This window comes from Nuphar pumila, chromosome 7, assembly GCF_984573655.1.
Source record: "Nuphar pumila chromosome 7, dmNupPumi1.hap1.1, whole genome shotgun sequence".
Lineage (NCBI taxonomy): Eukaryota > Viridiplantae > Streptophyta > Magnoliopsida > Nymphaeales > Nymphaeaceae > Nuphar > Nuphar pumila.
Window position 1 is genome coordinate 101,337,536 of NC_143255.1, and position 22,644 is coordinate 101,360,179.

A 22,644-nucleotide genomic window follows, 5' to 3' on the forward strand; every position below is an offset into this window, starting at 1 on the left:
AGATCTACCATCCATCTTTGAGATGACAATGATGCACATGGTGCTTAAAGCAAGACTAAATCACTCCTTGTCGATGATTGTAGGAAAATTAGAGGAATGCTCGCTTGGCAGAAACGTTCTTTAAAAAACAAGAAAAAGCCACCAATATGTAAAGCCATGTTCATCGCACAGAGCACATCCACAAAAAAAAAATATGCAACTTGCATGCAACAAAGGTGAAACCATACGAACCCATACTAAAAACATTATCTGATAAAAAACAGCGGCAGTATTGCAACAGCGAATTATACAAAATCCAAACCAGTCTGTCAAGAGCTCGATCAGAAGAATGGTGCAAATAATTTCATATGTTCAGACCAAATGCTGCCAGATAAAAAAACAATACAAATTGACATTCTTATACAAAAATGGACTCAGGGAAAAAAAAGATTTTCACAAAGTACAAAAATTAGAAAAGGAAAAAAAACATAAGGTACAAACTCATCGTTCATCCATATAGATATCAAGCGCAGGTAACTATCCCAGAATGAGGGGAAAAAAAAAAGACAAAGCAAAAGAAGCAGCAGGGCTGAATCCTCTAAAATGCATTCCAAATATTAGAAGTCTGTCTTGACGTACTGTTATCTGATTTGAATGGCCCAGTTGTCCCAAATAGATCCGTGTCATCAAAAGATGAGAAAGCACGGCTATGGCCAGCATCTGTAGCGCTTCGAATGGAGTCAAACCGAGAAAGGGTGCCTTCATGTCTAGGAGAAGCATTGTCATGAATGCTAAAGGAATCAAACTTTGTGAAAGAGCTGCCAAATTGGTGATCCTCGGAAGCTATGCTGTAGCTAGGTGAATTTGAATTAAACAATGGCGTACCGGGTACTGAATCCCCAAAGAAGAATGGGCGCTTCTCTTTCTTTCCAAATAAACTGCTTTCACTTGGAGAGCCGGTTCTTATGGGGTCCAAGCCCATATCATCAGACACAAAGAAAGAGTCTTTGTTGTTTTTCTCATGCTCAGGATCCTGTAGCAACATGAGTATAAACATGAGAGAGAGAGAGAGAGAGAGACTTGGATGATTGTTTGACTGCATTTGCGACATATTTTGGTTCTGGCCCTTCTCACTAAGAAGCCAAAAAAATGGATGACAGAAGAAACCCACAATTTGTCCATCAATATATGCATGTTAACTATATATAACCATCTTACAAAAGATTCTAAATAGCCATATTTTGGTCTTTCCCTTCTCATTAAGAAGATGAGAAAACAAACGATACTTCAGACCTGTAACTCGGTACAGAGAGATATCTGGAAATTGGCCCTAAATAAAGAAAATTTTTGCTCATGTACCAAACTGATAAACAGGGGTACAACAAAACCAGTAAAAATTTGGTAAGGAACCCACAAAAGAATACAAACATTCACGCATAGTCATCACTTTCAGTGAAAAAAATGAAAAGGAAACAGAAAAGGTGCAATCAGAGAATGATTACCTTAGAGCTAATGGCATTAAAACCCCACACAGAATCAACACCATCATTCGTATCACTGAAGGTTGCACCCCAAGAGGGTTCATCAGCAAACTTGTCACCAGAACGAGTCGATTCACCAGCACCATGATCACTGCAACAGATGAAAACCATCAATTCCAATTCCATTATGTGCCGAGTACCCCACCAACATGGCCTTAGTATGAGTCAAAATGATTGGATTCCAGGAACCAAAATTCAACCAAATTGAGACTATCAAACTAGATAGCCACAATAGGTTATCTCACACAAACAATGGGACCAATCTCTTTAATGTTTAAACCAGGCTGTAAATCATAAACTTGCCAAGTCTTGTACTGACATGGTGCAACACAGCAAACTAAATAAAATAATTTGGATGTCTTCTGTTTAGGGGAACAATTCAAGGCCTAAACATCAAAATTTGTAGTACATTAACTTCTCAGATTGCACATGCAATTTGAAGGTCCCAAGGAAATGGTGAAAATTAATTTGACTGAGGAAACACAATGTGTAATACCATACTGTGATGCAACCTACCTCTGACTTTCCTTGGCACTGGAAAAAGAATTGAACCCAATGTTCTTGTCATACCCTGAGGCAGGAAACTCGTGAGATGGACTACCCAATCCACTTCTTGCTGAAGGACTTAAAGCTCCACTTTTTGTCGATTCATCTTCACTTTGAGCATAAGAAGATTCACCCTCAGTGACATACTGACCTATACTAGAAGGCTTTTCCACTGAATTAAATAAATTTGAGGATGATGTAGTAGAGAATCCCTCATCACTCATGCTTTTATCATCTATGTGTTTTGCACTGGTCACTACTTTCTCTGCAACTCTAAGTTCTTGTGCAATCGTGAGGCCTGAAGGAACAAACAAATATCCACTCTTCAGATAGAAAATATGAATGCATCTCTTTCCAGTTCCCTCAGTTCAAGATGCACAAGATCAAACTTGTGATTTGACATGAAAATACCAGTTTGTGGCATCATAGAGATTATTGTGGGCACATTAAATCAGTGCCCTACTAAATGTTGAATTTTAACACTAGCTACTCCAGTGGTGCCAAGCACGGAGGAGAAAAGAAGAAAACAAAACAGAGCAAAAATACTGTCTCAAGGTGCCGATGAAGCACCTATGTACGGGCATCCCAAACCACTTTTGGCCCTCCCGGGTCACAAAGGCCAAACCCTTCTTTCTCTTCCAAGGGTGAATCAGTCTATGTTGCCCAGACCTAAAAGCAATAAACTCCTACATACAGATGCACGTACATATGCATGCTGATCACATGTACATACAAGGAATTTCCAGCCTCCAATGTACAAGATTTAAGAATCCAACAATTTAGATGACATTGACAGAAAGCTCGAGTCATTCCATCACACTTACCCTGCACTGGCAGGGATCATATTGGTTTTTCAGTTTAGCATTGAACACCGGTCAAGAAAAGATAAAGCTTCTTTTCTCCTAAGAGCTCTTATCCATACAAAATACTAAAATGCTCCAGTATTACCACAATACAAGGTTCACTATATGGAGAAAAAAATAGGCGAATTCAGTAATTTGACCAAATAAGAAGAATATAATAAACCACTTACGTTTTTTTGAGTACCGTGCTTATATGCATGGACAAGCATGGAACAGTGTTTTAAGACATAATGAAAACATTCATGAACCAACCAGGACTGAAAATTTTTCATAGGGAAATTTGATAAAAAGGTTTATTTATACCAGCTCACCTTCATCTTCAAACTTATCCCAATCATCATCCCATTCTGCAGCCCCCTCTTGAATTCCAGGTTGCCAGCCTAGAAATAAACCAAGCATGTCTGAGTGAACTTTATATGAACAGTGGTTCGAAGTATGGATCTTAGGCTTCTGTCCTGACATTGTATGAACTATATTCATCAAGACCACCCCTTAAGAGTGATCAACCTACAGTAAGATATAAGTTACAAACTGCCGTTTGGAGGGGAATATAGAAAAGCCAATTCTAACCAGTGCACATTAAGAAAATTTCCAAATTGTAGTTTGGGGTAGACTATAGAAGAAAAATTTCTCTTATCTAAGTCCCATATCTCTGCTAGCTGTGAGCACTATTAGACATAGTCCAAGAGTAATTAATATCAGAGCTGATTATTCATTGGTATTAGTGATACATCCAGATTAACTCAAGTTGGCAAACCATGATGAATAACTTACTCTTTATTCATTATGTATTTTTCTTCTATTACATAGTAACAAAAATTGGCAGTTTGAATTTCCAAGAATTACAAATTCATAATAAAAAAAATTCTGAAATTTGAATCTTCCAGAAAACATGAAAAATCTCAGGTTGATATGATAGTATTCTTGCAAAATTTTCCTGGTTTACACAGGAAAAAAAGATTTTGTTTACTAATCTTTTTATTTTTCTTTTCTTAAATTCACTTAAGACTTTTTCCTGGAAAAAGCTTCTTTATTTTCTGTTTTTGAGAAGCTCACAAAATATTTCTCATCAGAACCATTTGATATGATAGTATTCTTGCAAAATTTTCCTGATTCATCCAGAAAAGAAAGATTCAGTTTACCAATTTTCTTTCTTTTCTTTTCTTAAATTCGCTGAAGACTTTTTCCTGGAAAAAGCTTCTTTTTTTTTGGGTTTTGGGTTTGAGCCTGACAAAAAATTTCCTATCAGAACCACTTCCAAAAGCAAGTTTTGCTTCTATGTTGGCCAAGCTACAATACTGCAACCTGCTTCATATTTATTCAGGTGCGGTTAATCACTTCCATTAATTCAAAGAACCTTGTGGCTGCAATATTTTCTTATGCACGTATTTGCATCCACATATGAGACACATTTAAACTGGGGAACATTATCTCCCCCAAGGTTGCCAGCATTTAATGTATTTCCAACAAATAAAAGATTGATATAAAGTAAATATGCACTAAAACAGAAATGAAATAAGGAGGAATTCTTGGGATACCAGATGGAAGCTCCACTAGGACAAATGGTTTCACACACAACCCATAGCGTTTGCATCGTTCTTTCAAAGATTTAACCAGTCCCTCCAGGTCTGACTGTACTTGATCTGCACGTCCCTGGAAAAAACAGCATTTAATATATACTAGGTTAGCAGAAAATGCTTTCAAGGATTTAATGATGTGTTATAAAGTTTACCTGAAGCACACCATCACCACTTCCACCTTGTTCCATCTTAACAATTGCATTGTATATTTCCAATTTCCTCTCCTACATTCAAATTAAAACTACTTTAACTTACAGTTCAAAGTTCAAACATAAGAATTGATAAATGATAAAAGGAATGGAAGTTGCGGTGTTGATATTAGTAAGAATTATAACAAGTTCATGACGATGAACAATGTATTGTATTTATTTTTTATAAACTGTATCAGAAAGCAACAATGAATAAAAAACCAACTCTCAAGAACCATGATTGTTCAGTGAAGCAAAGAGCAACACACCTGGAGGTCACGAAATGTAGCCTCGTCTGCAGTTAACTTGGAGGCCACATCACCAACTTGCTTATACTTCTCTTCATATTTCTTTGCTAATGACTCAACCTGAAATTATAGCTCATAGAAGAATAGGTCAGTTGTAAAAATAGTATACTGGGTTCCATCAACAAAAAAGTGAATGATCTTTCATCATTCTGAAAAAAGAAAACTTTTCAGCAAATTACAAATTAAACTTGAATAATGCATCTTGAATTCAATCTAAAGCACTCATAGTCTTCAGCAAAAAATAAGGGTTAAATGAAGTATCACAAACTCGGACCCAAGCCAAAAGGGATCTTTAAAACTAACCAACACTTCCGAGAGTAAATTTTGATAGAGGTAGATGTTTTCTTGACAACATGCAGTCATAAGCTTGCTAATATCCTAGACAAATTGAAGCCTTCTTTCTGCCCCAAGTGCCAACTGTGCAATTAATTTTGCTAGTTCCTACTTCCTGGGAAGGACAAAATACAGAAAGACTATCCCATAACTTCAACTAATGACTCATTCTTGCAAGAGACAGATTTGCCAACGAAAAATTTGCAGCTTCTGAGCATCACAAACTCCAATAGCTAAATGGAAGTATGGTATTGTAGTACATTTTTTAGAATTATTAATAGACATGATGACATTCGAAATTATTGCATTCACCAAAGTTCACCCAAGCCTCTACTTCATGGTCAATCACAATTACCAAATGTATTTTAGATTCAAACAATGGAATTATCAAGTAGCATTTTTTCCACACAAGCATCCAAGCACATGTTCACACACTCACACACATGCACGTTAAAGTTAAGATTGGTTCCACTGTCAATGTTGTTCTCTATATTATACCACTAGCTTCTCATCCAGCATCAGAGTGCCAATGAACAATTACAAACACTAGAAAGCATATGTAGATAGATATATTTTCCTAGCCCAGCAAAAAGCCCCACACTTTAAAACCATAAAGCAGGATACAAGAACATGGTGAGAGATCACCTTCACACACAAAAGAAAAAGGATAGGAAAACATTCAAAAATAATAATAATAAAATAAAGGACAGGAAAACATGAGCAAAGCCAATAGTAACAGTCATGAGAATTAAGCCTTGGAAAAAATAATTCTACAAAAGCCAATTGGATCCCATTTTTTTTTTATTAGCACATAGAGAGAGATGCTACAGCTCCCCACCTGGGTGTGGAAGTGATTGGATTGCCAAGTCATCTCCACATTGCTAAAATGTCTTTTTTTTCTTTTCAACCATAGCAACCACTAAATAACTTGTAGCCATAATCCCCAAGCTACCAACCAACTTTCCCACTTCACACTACACATGAAGTGCTAGGCAGCTTCATTTTGTGTCCAATTGTCTTCCATTAATCTGCATATTCCTGAGAAGTAGTGATAAGTAGGAGAATCCAGTGTGTTAGTGGATTCTAAATTCTTATAGCAAACATAACACTGCTTCCATCATTCAGGAAAAACAAATGATCTACAAATTGGGCCCAAATCTAATGTGGTTTTGTGTGAGTGTACTCTGGTCATGGTTCAAATAGTGCTAATAACAGGATGTAGCAGACAGTGGCTCAGCTGCTCCAAATGACTGTCGCCCAAGCTCACGTTCAAACTTCAAACAACATATCAGGAACTAAGATGCCTAGTCACTCCAAAAATCCATCACCTCTAAATGTATGTGCGGTCCAGAAAGCCCATAATCTCTTAAATGTACATCTAGTCACTCCAAAAACCCCATAATCTCTAAAATAACAAAATTAACCATAGTAAGTAGGCTAAAATAAAACTTAAATCCTACAAAGAAGAACATTAAATGAACTAAAAACTGGACCATCCACAAGTGTCATTTATGGTGACAATGTCACCATGTGTTGGACAAAAGCAAAGCAGCTGGCAGGAGTGTACAGGTAATATAGCTCACAACAGATGCATTTTATAGAGATCACCAATAGTATGGATATCTACCAGTTTTTCAAATGGATCATCCAGTCTTTATAGCAAGCTGCTGGGGTATTAGGGAGTTTACCCTGTTATTTCAACTGTCCCAATGTTTATACAGAGGCAGTGTCTGCCCTCCTGCATAAATTCCATAAGAGGGAGAACAATCCCTCCTCTCAAAATAGGCGTTGAAAGAGCCTGCTTCATTCCCTCCTTTCATCTCTTGGTGAAAGGGATGGTTGAAAATGGGGCTTAGTCTGCAAGATAGTACACAAGGCTATACGCCTATACCTCAAGCTAAAGAAATTTTCCTGAACCTGCATACTTCTAGTTTAAGTCTTAAGATGATTGAAGTTAAACTAGAAGTGACAACAGCATACTTTGTGCTTTTAGGTTATTTTAGATGTTTACCAGATCCAATCGAGATTGGATGTGTATGATCTGTCTAGAGTTAATAACAACAATTCTTTTCCATATCAATGTGACTCATAGTCCAAATAGATTTGATAAGGACACTGTTGGGATGTGTGAAACAAGGTGTTAAATGTGGTGAAGTTCGGATGGAGAGAGTTTACATTTAAGGAGTTGGTTTGCTGTAAGGGTGAAAGGAAGGACAATGGATGGGGGGAAGAAAGGAAAATTGGCATATATAGGCCCAGTAAGGTCCCTGTGAATGTCAAGTGGAGGGGATTAGCCTATGCTAATACTTGGAACAATAAGCAAATTCTCACTGCTATCCTGCCACTAGAATATCTCCATCTAGCACAAAATTTGTTTCCTTATGAAGGGTATAGCTTGAGGAACCCTCTTGTGTTTCTTAATGCATCGACGGATATTGGTGTTTGGATGCATTTCCTGAAATTTGGTTCTAATCCATCCCGCTCTCCCTTCCTCCCTCTCTAATGGTTGTGCACTAATTATATTGTAAATCATGACAACTACAATGATGAAGAGTTGCTGACCAGCCACGGTCTTAGAACCTGTAACCAGAATCAAGACAAACTGAACGGAACAACAATGTAACTACTACCATGCAACAGTTATACATTAAGTTGTGACAACAAAATGAAAACCATGGTTGTATAATCAAGTGAGGTCAACAACAAGATGCACTACTATCTTATGCCATAATGCAGCATTGTTGCACTTCAACTGTAACAAACTGCATAGCTAAATGAAGACAACAAATGATGATGTTGCAAGAAACTGATGGAACAATAGAAAATTCAAAGGGATAAACTCAAAAGCTAACTTTTCACAAAATCCCTTATGATTTTCATTGCCTTTTGTAGTTTGTTCATTGCAGATAATTTGATTAAAATTAGTAATATTTCACAAAGGCGTTCAGGTTAACATGTTTCATGCATGATGTGATCTCCAGGTATACTGTGAATTCCTAACCATAATCTTTGCAGGATGAGATCATTTGTAAGTTGCCACATGATAGCTCTTGATACCAAGAATACTTGCCAAGGCAGTTTTAAGATGAGCAACACATCCCCAAACTCGCCCATTATGCATTGATAATTGATAAAGATCTCATAATTGTGATTTCAAGGAGATGGTGCCTTACTTGAAGTCTTGCAGCTAGCATACAAGGAAACCAGCCTGAACTTGGATATTGAGCACACATGTGTACTGGGACCCAACATCAACTCTAATTTTTGTTCGAGCTCAAAATCAATCCAAATGAAGTCATGTGGTTTCCATAACACTCATCATCTCCTGGATAGCCTCATTGATAACATCAACTCTAATTATTGCTTGAACTCAAATGTCAAAACCAATTTAAATGAAGTCATGTGATTTCCATAACATTCATGATCTCCTGGATAGCTTGAAGGGTGACATCTAGCATCCGTTTATTACTAATTGGCAATTGAATGAACTTCACATAATGACACTAATAGCATCCCGACCCAAGTAGCTTAGGTGTTTTGGATCTGGACATCCCTGTTAGATAAATGGGTTTGCTGATCCATGTGGGTGTAAGTGAAAATTAGGGTTAGGATAAGAAATGGTCCAATCATCTACGAATAAAAGGGCAGACGAGGCAACCCAAAGGGTATGCAGGGACAGAAACAGCACTATCTCAAGTTCCCAAGGGCAAATGTGTTGTCTTTTGAAGATGGCGCCACATGAAGGGCAAAATGGAAAAGATGAAACGGAAAATTCCCCTAGTTAGGGACGTCCAGCTTGATCTCATATTTTTGTGATTTGTTTCCTTCTTGTGTGCCTTATTTTCTATTTAAGCATTGTCATTTGTAATTCAGTTTTTTATTTCATTAGTAAAGAGTTTTTCTTGGCTTACCTTAGAGGTAAGATTTGGCTTCTTCCAAGGAAGATGTTAAATTGTATTTCATAACTTGTAATCCTACATATATATTTTATATATATAAAGAGAGATACATATACATATATATGTACATGTATCTATCTACTTATATATATACAAATATATATTTTCCCTTTTGTATTAACCATAGGGGTATTTTAGTCTTTTCTTCTATTTTACACACATTAATCTTTTTTAATATGTTTGTATTTTATTTATTTTTCATTCTTTTTTTTTATTATTATGTTCTTTATGTACCTTTGGGGGGCGGGGGGGGCACACTCTAGTCATTGGGCCCCTCCAACGGTCGCATTTGTGACCGTTGGAGGGGCTCCAACGACTAGATGTGGAGCCCCTCCAAGGCTCTTTTAATGCCCTATAAATATGGGCTTCTCCTCTTGTATTAAATAGTGCTTTGAGTCAAAGCCATTAATTGTTCAATAAAGTTTTCCATATTCTTTTATGCCTTGTGCATTTGTGAGCCATTGTGGGTGGTGTCTTCGTGCACAAGTGTTCTTATTGTGCCTTTGTGCACACTTCATTCATCAAGAGCTAAGTGTCTTGATCATAGTGTCTCTTTTGAAGACACCTTCACAGAAGATTGGCTCCTTAGGACTCTTGCCTAAGGATATCTTCCTTTCCTCACACGCACCTCTCTCTCTCTCTCTCTCTCTCTCTCTCTCTCTCTCTCTCTCTCTCTCTCTCTCTCTCTCTCTCTCTCTCTCGCCTTTCCTTCCCTCTCACGTATCTTCTTCGCCACACCGTGGCCCTTTGGTTCAAGTGTGCAGCCTGACACTGGGCAAATTTGGATCTAGCTCCACTTATGAACAAAAATAAAGACTCTTATTAAACCTGCCATTTTTTTATAACTATGTTTTTTTTAGCTCGAAATTGAAAATGAACAACACCCACACACTTTGGTACTTGAATGGATTAGATTTGGATCCACACCATTTCAACAAGGATCTAGTTTTCAAATTCATGATTCTTATTTAAATGTGACAATTTTGACATTTTGTGGTACTTTAAACCTTGTTTGACATCTCAACTTATTTAACTGCTAAGATTAATTACTAATGATATCAGATGAGGTTCCACAATGAAGTGGAGATAAAAAAAACCCAAATTAATCAAAAGGTCACACTGAAGGGGGAATTTAGAAGAGTAAGAGGGATACATGTGTTATATATTTTAGTATTTGTGGTCTGATGTTAGAAAATATTAGAAACAGGAATGTGTTTCTTGTCACATTAATATGAGATGTTATAACTGTTAAAATGTAAAACTGTACATATATGTATATATAATAATATTATATTATTATATATATATATATATACAGTTTTACATTTTAACAATAACAATTAAGATCTTATAAATTTTGATTTAATATTCAATGTCAAAACTTGCAAGATCTTATTTTTGTTTCATTGACATAACTCAATAGATTCTAAGCACTCATAACACCATCCAAACCATAAGAGGGAGAACAAATCATCCATTGCTTTCCAAAAGCGACTCAAATCTATAACACATACACACAAGGAAGAGAAGAAGAACCCATTACCTCGCGCCTATCAGCAGAAGCCCTTTCACTGATTTCATTCAAACGGCCATCACATTTGCTCTTGTATAAAACCTGTATCAAAATATTGAACATACAGCTGTCAAAGAAAAAAAACTTTTGCAGGTCAATTTTGATCTTGGGACTGCTTGGGGCACAGTATTTAGAAAACAAGGCAATGCATATTGTGCTTAAAACCTAATTCTACTAAAAGCTTAAAATTGCAAGCAGAATGACACATACACTTAACAGGATAGTGTTTGGAGAATGAAATTTTTTTGGCACAGTGAATGGAGTTAATGTCCAGATTCCAATGCTCTGAAAAAAAAACTCCTATACAGTTCAACAACATGAAATTGTGGATCAATAAAACATTAGCATAAAAGAATAACTGACCAGCTCTTGCATTTTGGTCCGATAGAATTCTAACTTCTCCTTAGAATCAAGTATCTCTTTCTCCAACTCTTCAACCTAACAGTCAAAAAGACTAGTTAATCAAAAACATATACACGCAGAACATGAAACACATGCTGAAAAGATAAAACTTGTAAAGACGTAACAAATAGAACCTTGTATAACAGACTAAGTTTGCATCTTGCCATGGTATATCCTTAACCCTCAAATCATCTAAACCTCAGTCAGTACTAAAAGTTTCTCATGATTTCAAGGTTAGAACTTAAAATTTCTCTCTCAAAATTATTGCTCAGATTCTATCTAATAAAACAGGAGAAATCCTTTACATACAAATTTAGATAATGCAATCCTCCAAAAAGCTAATTTTTTTAGAATGTTTTTTATTTTGAGAATACTCCAAAAAGGCTAAAATAGAACTATAAAACATAAAAAGCATGCTGGAAGCAAAGCTTCCCACATTCTGTCAAAACATGTAAAAGATAATTTTAAGAGCACAAAACCGATAGACTGGCCGTTTGATTTGCAGACAACGCTGGACAAGGACACAATGTTCTGTCTTGTACTGTTCTGACCCTGTCCAGGACATTAACAAGGTGTCCTTGTCCAGTGTTTGCATTGACCACTTTAGAACGCTACTGTCAATGTGTCCCGTGTTTGATTCATCATCACGGACAACTTGGGCACATATATAATATGGGTCAAATAGCTTCATTTTGGATTGTATGACCCGATCTGTTCCACCAAATTAGTGTTTAGACAAATTTAGACTCGATTTTAACCCCAAATATGAGTCTTGTACTGGATCCAAATACCAAAAAATGTTTTAATTGAGTATTTTGACCCAAGAAAAAGAAATTCATATTCTTTGGATATATACATGCAAAATGGGTATTATATTGGATCCAACTATGAAAATATGTCAAAAATTTATGGATTGTAACCCTGGATATAGGTCTCGTACTGGATCCAAATACCAAAAAATAGTGTTTGAATGAGTTTGACCTATGTCACATGGGTGCGGGTGCGGGTGCGGGTGCGGGTGCGGGTGCGGCACTTTCAAAAAACTTGGGTGCGGCAAAAAAATTATATATATATAATTTGTGCAGGGAAGGAGTTGAGCTGATGAGTTGTGGAGCCTGATTCAGAGTTTTTGCCATTGTAGAAAGGGGGTCGGGGGCTCCCCCCGACGCGGGTCCCGCTGCGCGATCAGCGGGCGGGGGTCCAGGGGGGGCCGCCCCTGGCGGGGTCTCTTGGGGGCAGCACCCCCCAGAAAAAAAATCAATAAAAAAATTGGACACAAAATTTTTTTTAAATAAAAAAAAATTGCACAAAAAAAATTAATAAAAAAATTGGACACAAATGACCCAGGGACGGGTTGACCGCACCCGCGTCGAGTCGCGTCGACGCGGGTGCAGCACCCTGCTAGCCGAATCCCTGTGACATAGTTTTTGACAGGATTTTAACCTTGGATATCGATATCGTATCGAATCCAAATATCGAAATTGCAAAATTTGCAAAATAAATTGCAAAAATAGGGATTAAAATACAAAAACCTTAAAATCAAAGCATACCAAAAAATAATTCAGATTTAGCATGCATTCACACAATAAATTGCAAAAATACAAAACCCTTAATATCTAAGCATACCCGAAAAAAATGAATTTAACATGCATTCACATTAATAAATTGCAAAAATGAAGATTAAAATAGCAAAACCACTAAAATCTAAGCACACCAGAAAAAAAATCAGACTTAGTATGCATCTACACAATAAATTACAAAAATAAGCAATAAAAAACAAAAACCTTAAAATCTAAGGATTCAAAAAAAAAATTGTATTTACTTTTAAACGGATCCCAGCAAAATCCGCCATGTCTATACACCAAAACTCTCTATGATCAAAACAATAATTACAAACTTGAGAAGGAAAAGGAAAAAAACGATTCCTATTACGCATCCATCCAACTGGGGTTCGAAAGAGGGGACACATTGTCGGAGAAACACCAGAATGGAATCATCCCACTTCAGGCATTAACACTAAAATCAGACGCGTATGCGCTAGGGGGGTTGAAGCTCGTCGGCGAGTCAACGGTGGAGCTTCCGGCGACAACCGATGCGGCCCAAGATGCTACATCAACAACCGATTGGGCGATCAACTGAAAAAATCTAGCCTCTCATCAGCGAAGGGTTTCAAGTCTCCCTCCTCTACACAACGGCGATGAGACGAGGATGACTTCATTCCTTTTTGCAAAAGAGAGAGAGAGAGAGAGCAGTCGGGGGAAGTGTTAAATATGTATATGTAAATGGATATATTTCATGTACTGTATTGTACCACTGTACTGTATTGTACCACTGTACTATATTGTACCACTGTACTGTATTGTACCACTTGTACAGCATACTGTACTGTATTGTACCACTTGTACAGCATATAAATATCAATGGAAAGGGGAGAAGATCCTATTGCCGCCCAACATTTTTTCTCTCTTCCCTCTTACCTCTCTCTCTATCTCTTGCTACGATAGTAAGGTGACTCCCACATCTGATTTCTCACATGGTATCAAAGCCAAGGGTGTGGTAATCACGATCATCTGGAAGGCCCCTAAGGACCTTGACGCGCGTTTTTGGGCGTTCTCAAGGAAAGTGTTTTTTTTTTCATCTTTTCTCTGTTGTTTCTCCGTTGAATCACTATATTTCGACGTCGTTTCTTCATTTCCTCATATCGTGCATCTTTTCCTTCTTACATATTCTGTTATCCTCAATTTTATCAACCCTAATTTCTGTTTTCAATTTTATCAAACCTAATTTTTGTTTTCCCCAAATTTGGGAACCCTCATTTCTCAAAAGTGCCTCTTTTCTCAAACTTCTTGTGATTTCTTATCTATTTCTTGCAATATAGTTGATAAATCGTACATTCTGCACGATTAACTGAAAAATCATGATTTCCAAAACTCAAAAATTTCTGTCCATACGGTTCTGTCCGTACAACCGTACGGTTCTGTCCGTACAACCTACGAATTTCTGTCGTGCTGTTTGATTCATCCTTGATCTTCTTCCTTATGGATTCTAAAATCAGCCCCGGATTTCTTTCTCAACTTGTTTCTCACAAATTAACTCATGATAACTACTTACTTTGGAAACGCCAAATTCTGCCGTTTATCCGAAGTCATGGTCTTTCCGGGCATCTGGATGGGGGATCACCCGCCCCACCTATGACTATTACGCAAGAGGTAACTGGTAATGATGGGAAGGTGAGTTGCATTGCTATTCCAAATCCTGCGTATGATGTTTGGTTTCAGAAGGACCAATCTGTGGTTGCCTATTTGACTGCCACGTTATCTGATCGTATATTACAAACTATCTCTGACCATTTTACTGCTGCAGAACTATGGAGACATCTTGCTCACTCTTATTCACAGGTTTCTGAATCACGTGCACTTCAACTGAAATGGCAGTTCCAATCTATGCGAAAGGGAACTAAGACCATTACTGAATTTCTAGGGGATATCAAAATTATCATTGATCAGTTGGCCGCTATTGGATATCCTGTTTCTGACAGAGATGTTGTTCAGCAGGTATTGGGAAGCCTTGGGCCCCAATATCGTATGTTTTGCACTGCATTACAGGTTGCCTCTACACTTCCATGCTTTGAGGATTTACAGGCCAAACTCCTACAGTATGAAGTTAGTTTGACTCAAGATCATCTTATTGATGATCCTCACCCTGTCATGTTTACATCTGGGTCTACCTCATTTCGTCCACCTGCTGCTCATATGGGCCGTGGAGGACTCCTTCCTACTCCTACTGCTCCACCTGCCACTAGAGGTACCCGTGTCCCTACTTACTTCCATTGCAACAAGCGTGGCCATGTGAAAGCAGATTGTTGGCACAACCCACAGAATCGCAACAAGGCAGGGAGGCCAGGACCAAGAGCTGGACAAATGAATGTTAGACAGTTTCAAGGGCAGCCGTAGGGAAATTTTCGAGCACATCAGGGTACTGATCAGGGACAGAGTGCAGGGTTGCCACATGATGTGCAACAAATTCTGATGACTGCATTTAACAACATGAATTTGCGTCAGAATGATGATGGAGTTTGGTATATTGATTCTGGAGCAGCCGCACATGTTACTTCTGATGCAGGTAAACTTTCCAACATGGTTCCTTATATTGGCATTGGCACTATTGTCACGGGAGATGGTTCCCACCACCCTATTTCTCATACTGGAAATGCATCTCTCTCTTTGTCACAATCTACACTACCATTGAAAAATGTCTTACTCACTCCTGCCATTGAGAAAAACATTTTATCTGTTTCTAAATTGGTTGATGAAACAAATTCATCCATGGAATTTACTCCGTCTTCTGTTTGTCTTAAGGACCTTCGAACCAAGAAGATGCTCACTAAGGGTGAACGACGCGGAAACATGTACGTCTTCGAAGCAGCCCCCGGGACTTTGAAGACGTCATCTACCGTGACTCCATCTTTTCCTACTTATTTGAGTCAGTCTTCTTCTGTTATGCAATGTAATAAGCCAGTTTCTTGGCATCGTCGGTTAGGTCATTGTAGTCAAGGGTTCCTTGACAAATTGTCTTCTCAGGGTTTTATTCCCAAAGTCAAATTAGATCATAAGTGTCCTAGTTGTAATGTCTGCAAGAGTCATGTACTTCCCTTTCAAAGTATCAATAAAAGAGCTTCCAAGCCATTTGAAATTATTCACTCTGATGTTTGGGGCCCAGCTCCTGTTTCATCTCTATCTGGCTCTCGTTATTATGTGTTATTTCTTGACTCTTTCACTCGTTACACTTGGATTTACTTTATGAAATCTAAATCTGAAGTGTTCAAACTTTTCAAACAATTCCATGCTCTTGTTCAGAACCTTTTCAATTCAAATATCACTTATTTCCAGTGTGATGGTGGTGGAGAATACATATCTCATGATTTTAGTGAATATTTAAAGGACCATGGCATCACACGTAACTCCTCTTGTCCTTACACTCCACAACAGAATGGAGTAGCAGAACGTAAGCATCGGCATATTGTTGAAACCGCGTTAAGTATGATGCACAATATTGATATTTCTTTCTCTCTTTGGACTGAGGCCTTTCACACTGCAGTGCATATCATTAACAGGTTGCCTATGGAATTATTAGGAGATCAGTCTCCTTATTATTTGCTTCACGGTTCTCACCCTTCTTATGATGATTTGCATGCTTTCGGATGCATTTGTTATGTCCATGTGGATCATTCTTTACGTAACAAGTTTCAGGACAGAGCAGTTCAGTGTAGATTTTTGGGATATGCCGATGGGTATAAAGGGACTATTGGAGATGGATTGCTCTATCATAAAGATGAAAGCTTCACTACAGGACACCGTTTACTTACATATTGTGATGCAGATTGGGGTGGGGATCCTGATGAGCGTAGGTCGGTTTCAGGATATTGTGTTTTCATTGGCCCAAATATTGTCACTTGGAGTAGTAAGAAACAAAAGGCCATTGCTAAATCCAGCACTGAGGCAGAGTACAGGGCAATGGCAGCAGGGACAGCTGATGTCACTTGGGTACGGCATCTTCTTCAAGAGTTGAATGAACCCATCTCTTCCTCTCTGCTTTTATGTGATAATCAAAGTGCCATTAATATTTCTTTTAACCCTATTCATCATTGTCGCACGAAGCACATTGAGATTGATCAGCATTTTGTTAGACAAAAGATTGAAACAGAAGAAATTGAGGCTTCGTATGTCAGATCAGAAGACCAAGTGGCAGACATCTTCACCAAAGGATTGGTTAGTCATCAATTTTGGTTACTTAAGAGCAAGTTGAGCATGATTGAAGATCATCCTCAACTTGAGGGAGGCTGTTAAATATGTATATGTAAATGGATATATTTCATGGACTGTATTGTACCACTGTACTGTATTGTACCACTTGTACAGCATACTGTACTGTATTGTACCACTTTACTGTATTGTACCACTTGTACAGCATATAAATATCAATGGAAAGGGGAGAAGATCCTATTGCCGCCCAACATTTTTTCTCTCTTCCCTCTTACCTCTCTCTCTATCTCTTGCTACGATAGTAAGGTGACTCCCACATCTGATTTCTCACAGGAAGGATAGGGGAGTTTGGGGGACGCTTTTTCCTTTTCTTTTTTCTTTTTTTGTCCGAACACGCACGTGCCAAGGGGGAGGGTGGAACAGCTAGAGACAACGAAAAAGTGGTGTGGCGACACCACGTTCCAGCAGCCCACGTGGCCCACATTTGCATGGGCGTGCGGAGAAGCGTGGGCCCCACGTGGTGAGCATCCCGTGGACAGCACTGCCCATGGGATCAAACGCCCCCTAAGAAGAACACAGAGGAATGCAAAAGGCTGTAATATCACGTATATGCACTTTAATTAAATAAATTATGGTTTGGTTTGGTTTGGTTTGAAAGATGAGTATAAGATCTCTTGTGGTGGTGGTTGTGTTTAACTGTAAAGGCCTCGGATTTCTGAGAATGTTTCTGCACTTGTTTTAAAAAAAAATGTTACTTTTTCACGAGTACAAGTTGGAGTCGTTACAAAGGCACTAAGAGTGATCACCCTATGTTCTGATCTTGGCTTTACTGAAACTTTGTCATCCGACTCATCCCATTTGCAATATCCACACAAATAACTCAAGAGACACTCAAGATCAAGTCCTCAATACCCAGAAAGACTCATAGTCTTGTTCCAGCTAAACATGCCACTAACCAAGTGTTGTCTTGTCATCTATAAAGGTGTGTATGAAACGATTGACACTAGGACTGACAAAGATTAAAGGATCACATGCTTTAGTTACAACCTCAATCAAAAAGTCATTCAGAAACTCCTTGCCTATTTTTACATATCATCCCAAGTTACTGATGATGGTTTCTACCTATTGCCCCTAACATAAACTTTTGGCTCTTACTATTTGTCTGATTTAAATTTCCATAAATTTCGCAGGGAGCTTCATCAAAGACGTCAAATTAAAAAGATAGAACAAGGGACCATGTTGTAGACCTCGTTAGGCTTACTAACTGCCTTAAAAGTGAATGTAGAAATATATGCCCAAATCAATTTATACTAACCACCACAATTGTCATTTTCCCATAGGTAGTAGTAAAATGCTTCCATCTAGCTTGTCAATTGCTTGGACCAAGGAATTTGAGGATGAAGGTATTTTAAGATTTCTTGCCCTATGGAGTGAAGAGACACTTGGCCACCAGTAATCCATCCAAGATTTTGCATCTTCAATGAAGCCCCTTGATCACATAAAATAAACATCAAAACGACTTTTTGAGAATATGCACAAGAACCTCAGCTGTGAACTTGAACAAGCTTCTTGTAAGGTAATACAAAGAATCCAGAGATACCAAAAGTCCCCTTCAATGTTATTAATGTATGATGTCATTGATCATAGCAGCAGATTGTTTTGTGGAAATTTTAAAAAGTTACATGATTGCTTTTTGCAAGAATCAAAAACTTGTTTCATAAAAAGAAATGGAAGATATTCCTTTGACACAGCGTAGGGAAGGATAAAGTCCTGAAGTCGGTTAATAGCAAATGAACATGGTCCAAACAGAAATGCCACAGCCCCTGGACTGCAGACAAAATTCTAAAAGGACAGGAAAGGCAATTCTGATAGTCTCGTAGCAAAGGTTTGCAAGATGAAAGCACAGAAGCCTACATTCAGTCAAGCACAATTCTGAAGTAATAAGATGCCTCAAATCCAGACTGCAACAACCCCACACCACTGTGAGAGCATTTGTTTTGGTCCTTCTGGACATAATTTTGTGTTTGGAATTGGAAACTTTAGGTGCTACTGTCCAACCTACCTACAAAACTTAGTGAACTATTGGATGCTCAAAAAGAAATTAGTCCTTTGTTTCTATCCATGCTATGAAAATGATGCTTAACAGCTTCTGCAGAAACAGTCCAATTTTGATTATTGAGGAAATATAGGATTCCGACAACATGGACCTGGCAGATTTCCACTGATTATGATTTTGGCTCTGTTCCTTTCATTGTGAGGTGCTACAATCAATATGTGGCATTTCAAGAAGAGTGCTCACAATATCTAGCTATGCCAAAGGTTCTGAAATGAGTGTTAATTACATCAGTTCAAGACTAATTTTTGGGTCCAAAGCTCTTCATTCCCAATTCAACCCATCTTCCCTTGGTAGCGTTGATGGTATCAGAAATGGGATCAGCTCTCAGATTTACATCTTTGGATGGTAAGTTCTTCATACTGTTCATAAAAGAAACTCCAAAGCTGGAAACCTTTTGATCCTTGCTATGCAGCTATCTGAACACATGACTATCTCCTATTGGCTTGTACAACAGCACTCCATTTTTATTTGTAAGAATCAGCATTTATTCAATAGGATGGATCCCTGTTATCTGCTCCTTTTATCTGGCAGACTCCATTCTTTTTCTTCAAAAACAATTGTCTAATCATCAGATTTAAAGATCTGATTTTCTTAATTTTCAACCATCAGCCTTGACCATTCATAAAGTAGAAGAATTTTTCATTGCCAAAAGCAAACAACCAGTTGGATCCACATGCATCGTTTTCTCATTCTCTTGATCTTCAGTTATCAAAATAAAAGGAAGGGAAAAAGAGCATAACTCGATGGCTGCCAAACCAGCAAAAATAAAATACCAAGATAACTTACTGAAAATTTTACTTCGGTAACTCCATCATTGAAATCCCTAATAGAATGCAACGAGTGAGGTTCATAGATTATTCAGGTCATGGTCCCTAGCACAATTAGATGAAAAAGACAACCATGAAATTCAAATAAACAAAAGGACAAAAGAAGAACCTTCTTCTCAGACTCTGTAGCTTACTTGAATTTGGAGTTCAATGCATTTTGCTCCTCTGAATTGAGTTGGTTCACAAGATGCTTCTCTAACACTGGAACTTTAGTTTTCTTCTGTAAAGGTTGTGCTGGATTAGCTCCATCACTTGGAGGAGGCATCTGATGTTGTCCTGTTGCCTTTAGTCCAGTTGCAGGAGCAACAGGACGTGCTCCAGAAACCATTTGCTGGGGGACACCTACATGGAAGAATTAATCGTCAGGTTCTGCCAATAAAGAGTAGAAAAACATAATGTACATTAAAAATAAAGGACTGAAACTAAAAGAAAAAGTAGTCGAAGATAAAAGAAAAATTCAAAAAAGGATCTGCCTAAACCTAATAAATTATCTCATGTAGAAAATTTATAAATAATCATAATTTATACCCTATGTCACATGGGTGCGGGTGCGGGGATTCGGCACTTCCAAAAAAACCGGGTGCGGGGGTGCGGCAGGGGCAAAAATGTAAAAAAAAAATTTATATATATATATATATATATATATATATATATATATATATATATATATAATTTTGAAGTTTTAACAGTTTAACATTTAACAGTAAACATTGTCATAAACTCATAATATGATTCATCATGCATGCAGTATATCAACCTAAATATCAAATTATCAATCAATGCAATCAATGTTACGTGAGGCATCATAATCAAGCAAGCAATGCATTATTTTTTTTTCTTTTATTAGATAACTGATATAATGCTTCTCTAAATATCACTTCTTGATGTTGATAATGTTGCCTTTATGAAACTATGAGAAATTTTCAGTGCCTCAGTATTATGTTTGGATGTTCAATGTTTTTCTTCATGAAAGAGATTTTCAACTGAGTTTGTTATTGGAATTTTTGTGCTCATCAAGATAATTGTGGCACAGGATGCGATAGCAAGTCAGGGAAACTTCCAAATAATATACAGTTTAGAATTAATTCCAGTAATTTTCAGTGTAGTGATGCATTTTGGTATTATTCTTTTCAATTTCTATGGTGTTGTTAACTAGTAATCTGGTATGTGCTCAATTAGGGAGTGGTAGGATTCAGAGCAGAGGTAGCAAAGAGAATGCCAGCAGGGGAGCTACAGAGGGTAGCAGAGGAAGATATGGTACACAAGAATTGGGTTAGAAGAGAGTATCTGGGTGTTCACCCCCAGAAGCAGAAAGGGCTTAACTTTGTTGGTCTCCATGTGCTAGTGGGCCGCCTCCAGGCCGACGACATGCTTGAGCTAGCTCGCTCAGACACCTATGGAACAGGGAATCTCAGGCTCACAGTGGAGCAGAACATCATACTCCCCAATGTTCAGGACTCTCTAGTTGATTCTCTGCTGCAAGAAAGGCTCTTAAAGGAGAGGCTATCTCCATTCCTCGGTTCACTAATAAGTACACTGGTAGCATGCATTGGAAGCCAATTCCGTGGCCAAGCAATCATCGAGACCAAAGGGTAGGCATTGAAGGTGACAGAGGAGCTCGGCCCCTCCCCTATCGACCCAAAAAAAAAAAAAAAACAGATGGGGGACTGTCGACCCAAAAAAAAAAAAAAACTGATGGGGGAGGGGCTCGGCCCCTCCCCTGTCGACCCAAAAAAAAAAGATGGGGGAGGGGCTCGGCCCCTCCCCTGTCGACCCAAAAAAGAAAAACATATATTTGAGGGGCTCGGCCCCTCCCCTGTCGACCCAAAAAAAAAAGGTAGATGGGGGAGGGGCTCGGCCCCTCCTGTGCCGAAAAATGAGGGAGCAGGGGAGGCTCAGCCCCTCCCCTGCCGACCCAACAAGAGACCGAGAGAGGGGGGGGGGGGGGGGGGGTGCTCGGCCCCTCCCCAGCCGACCCAAGAAGACAGTGAGAGACATACCTGCGAGCCGAGAGGAGGAGTCTGGGAGGCGGAGCTGGGGGCGGCAGAGCTGGGGGCGGCGGCGCTGGGGCGGCGGCGATGGGAGAGCTCGAGCTCAGGGGGAGAGAGAGGAGAGATTAGGGCAAAAAAAATTTTTTGCCCTAATCCTCCTCCTTTTCATCGGGGGGGGGGGGGGGGGAATTTTTTTCGCCCAAAATTTGGACAAAAATGACCCTGGGTGCGTTGACCGCACCCAGGGTCGTGTTGACCGCACCCGCACGCGATCCCGCGTCGCGTCGACGCGGGTGCGGCACCTGTTTTGCAGGGTCCCTGTGACATAGTTTATACCAAAAAGAGAAGAGCATATGCAAGAACCATGAAACAAACCAGATGTTGGCCGCCAGGCTGCACCACCAAAAATACCAGCATGTTGACTAACAGCAGGCAAGAGTGCTTCATCAAACTGTACACTATTTGGAAGTACAGCTGGAAGAGGACGGCCTTCTCTGTACCGCTCCATCAAATACAATGCGGTACAAAATTCTTTCAATGAAAGCATGCTGTCATTGTCCTGATCAGATAAGTCCCACACCTGCTTCAAAACCTCTGAGAGAACATGAAACAAACATGAAATAAGCATAAAGAAGATGGATGTTATTACAACTAGCTCTAAAGCAAATATTTATTC

The 22,644-nt window shown here is 38.6% G+C and overlaps 1 pseudogene across 1 annotated transcript in view; it reads right to left on the reverse strand.

The window, feature by feature from the left end:
• Nucleotides 1-322: 322 nt before the first annotated feature.
• Nucleotides 323-22,644, reverse strand: part of LOC149832666 (uncharacterized) — a 59,730-nt pseudogene continuing 37,408 nt past the window's right edge. Inside the window, exons 4-14 of the transcript XR_016433359.1 lie at nucleotides 22,344-22,562; nucleotides 20,087-20,319; nucleotides 11,234-11,308; nucleotides 10,841-10,912; nucleotides 4,967-5,065; nucleotides 4,662-4,733; nucleotides 4,468-4,582; nucleotides 3,241-3,309; nucleotides 2,037-2,364; nucleotides 1,482-1,611; nucleotides 323-1,012 (exon numbers count right to left, since the gene is read on the reverse strand). The product of XR_016433359.1 is annotated as an uncharacterized LOC149832666 (transcript). The remainder of the gene's footprint in view (nucleotides 1,013-1,481; nucleotides 1,612-2,036; nucleotides 2,365-3,240; nucleotides 3,310-4,467; nucleotides 4,583-4,661; nucleotides 4,734-4,966; nucleotides 5,066-10,840; nucleotides 10,913-11,233; nucleotides 11,309-20,086; nucleotides 20,320-22,343; nucleotides 22,563-22,644) is intronic.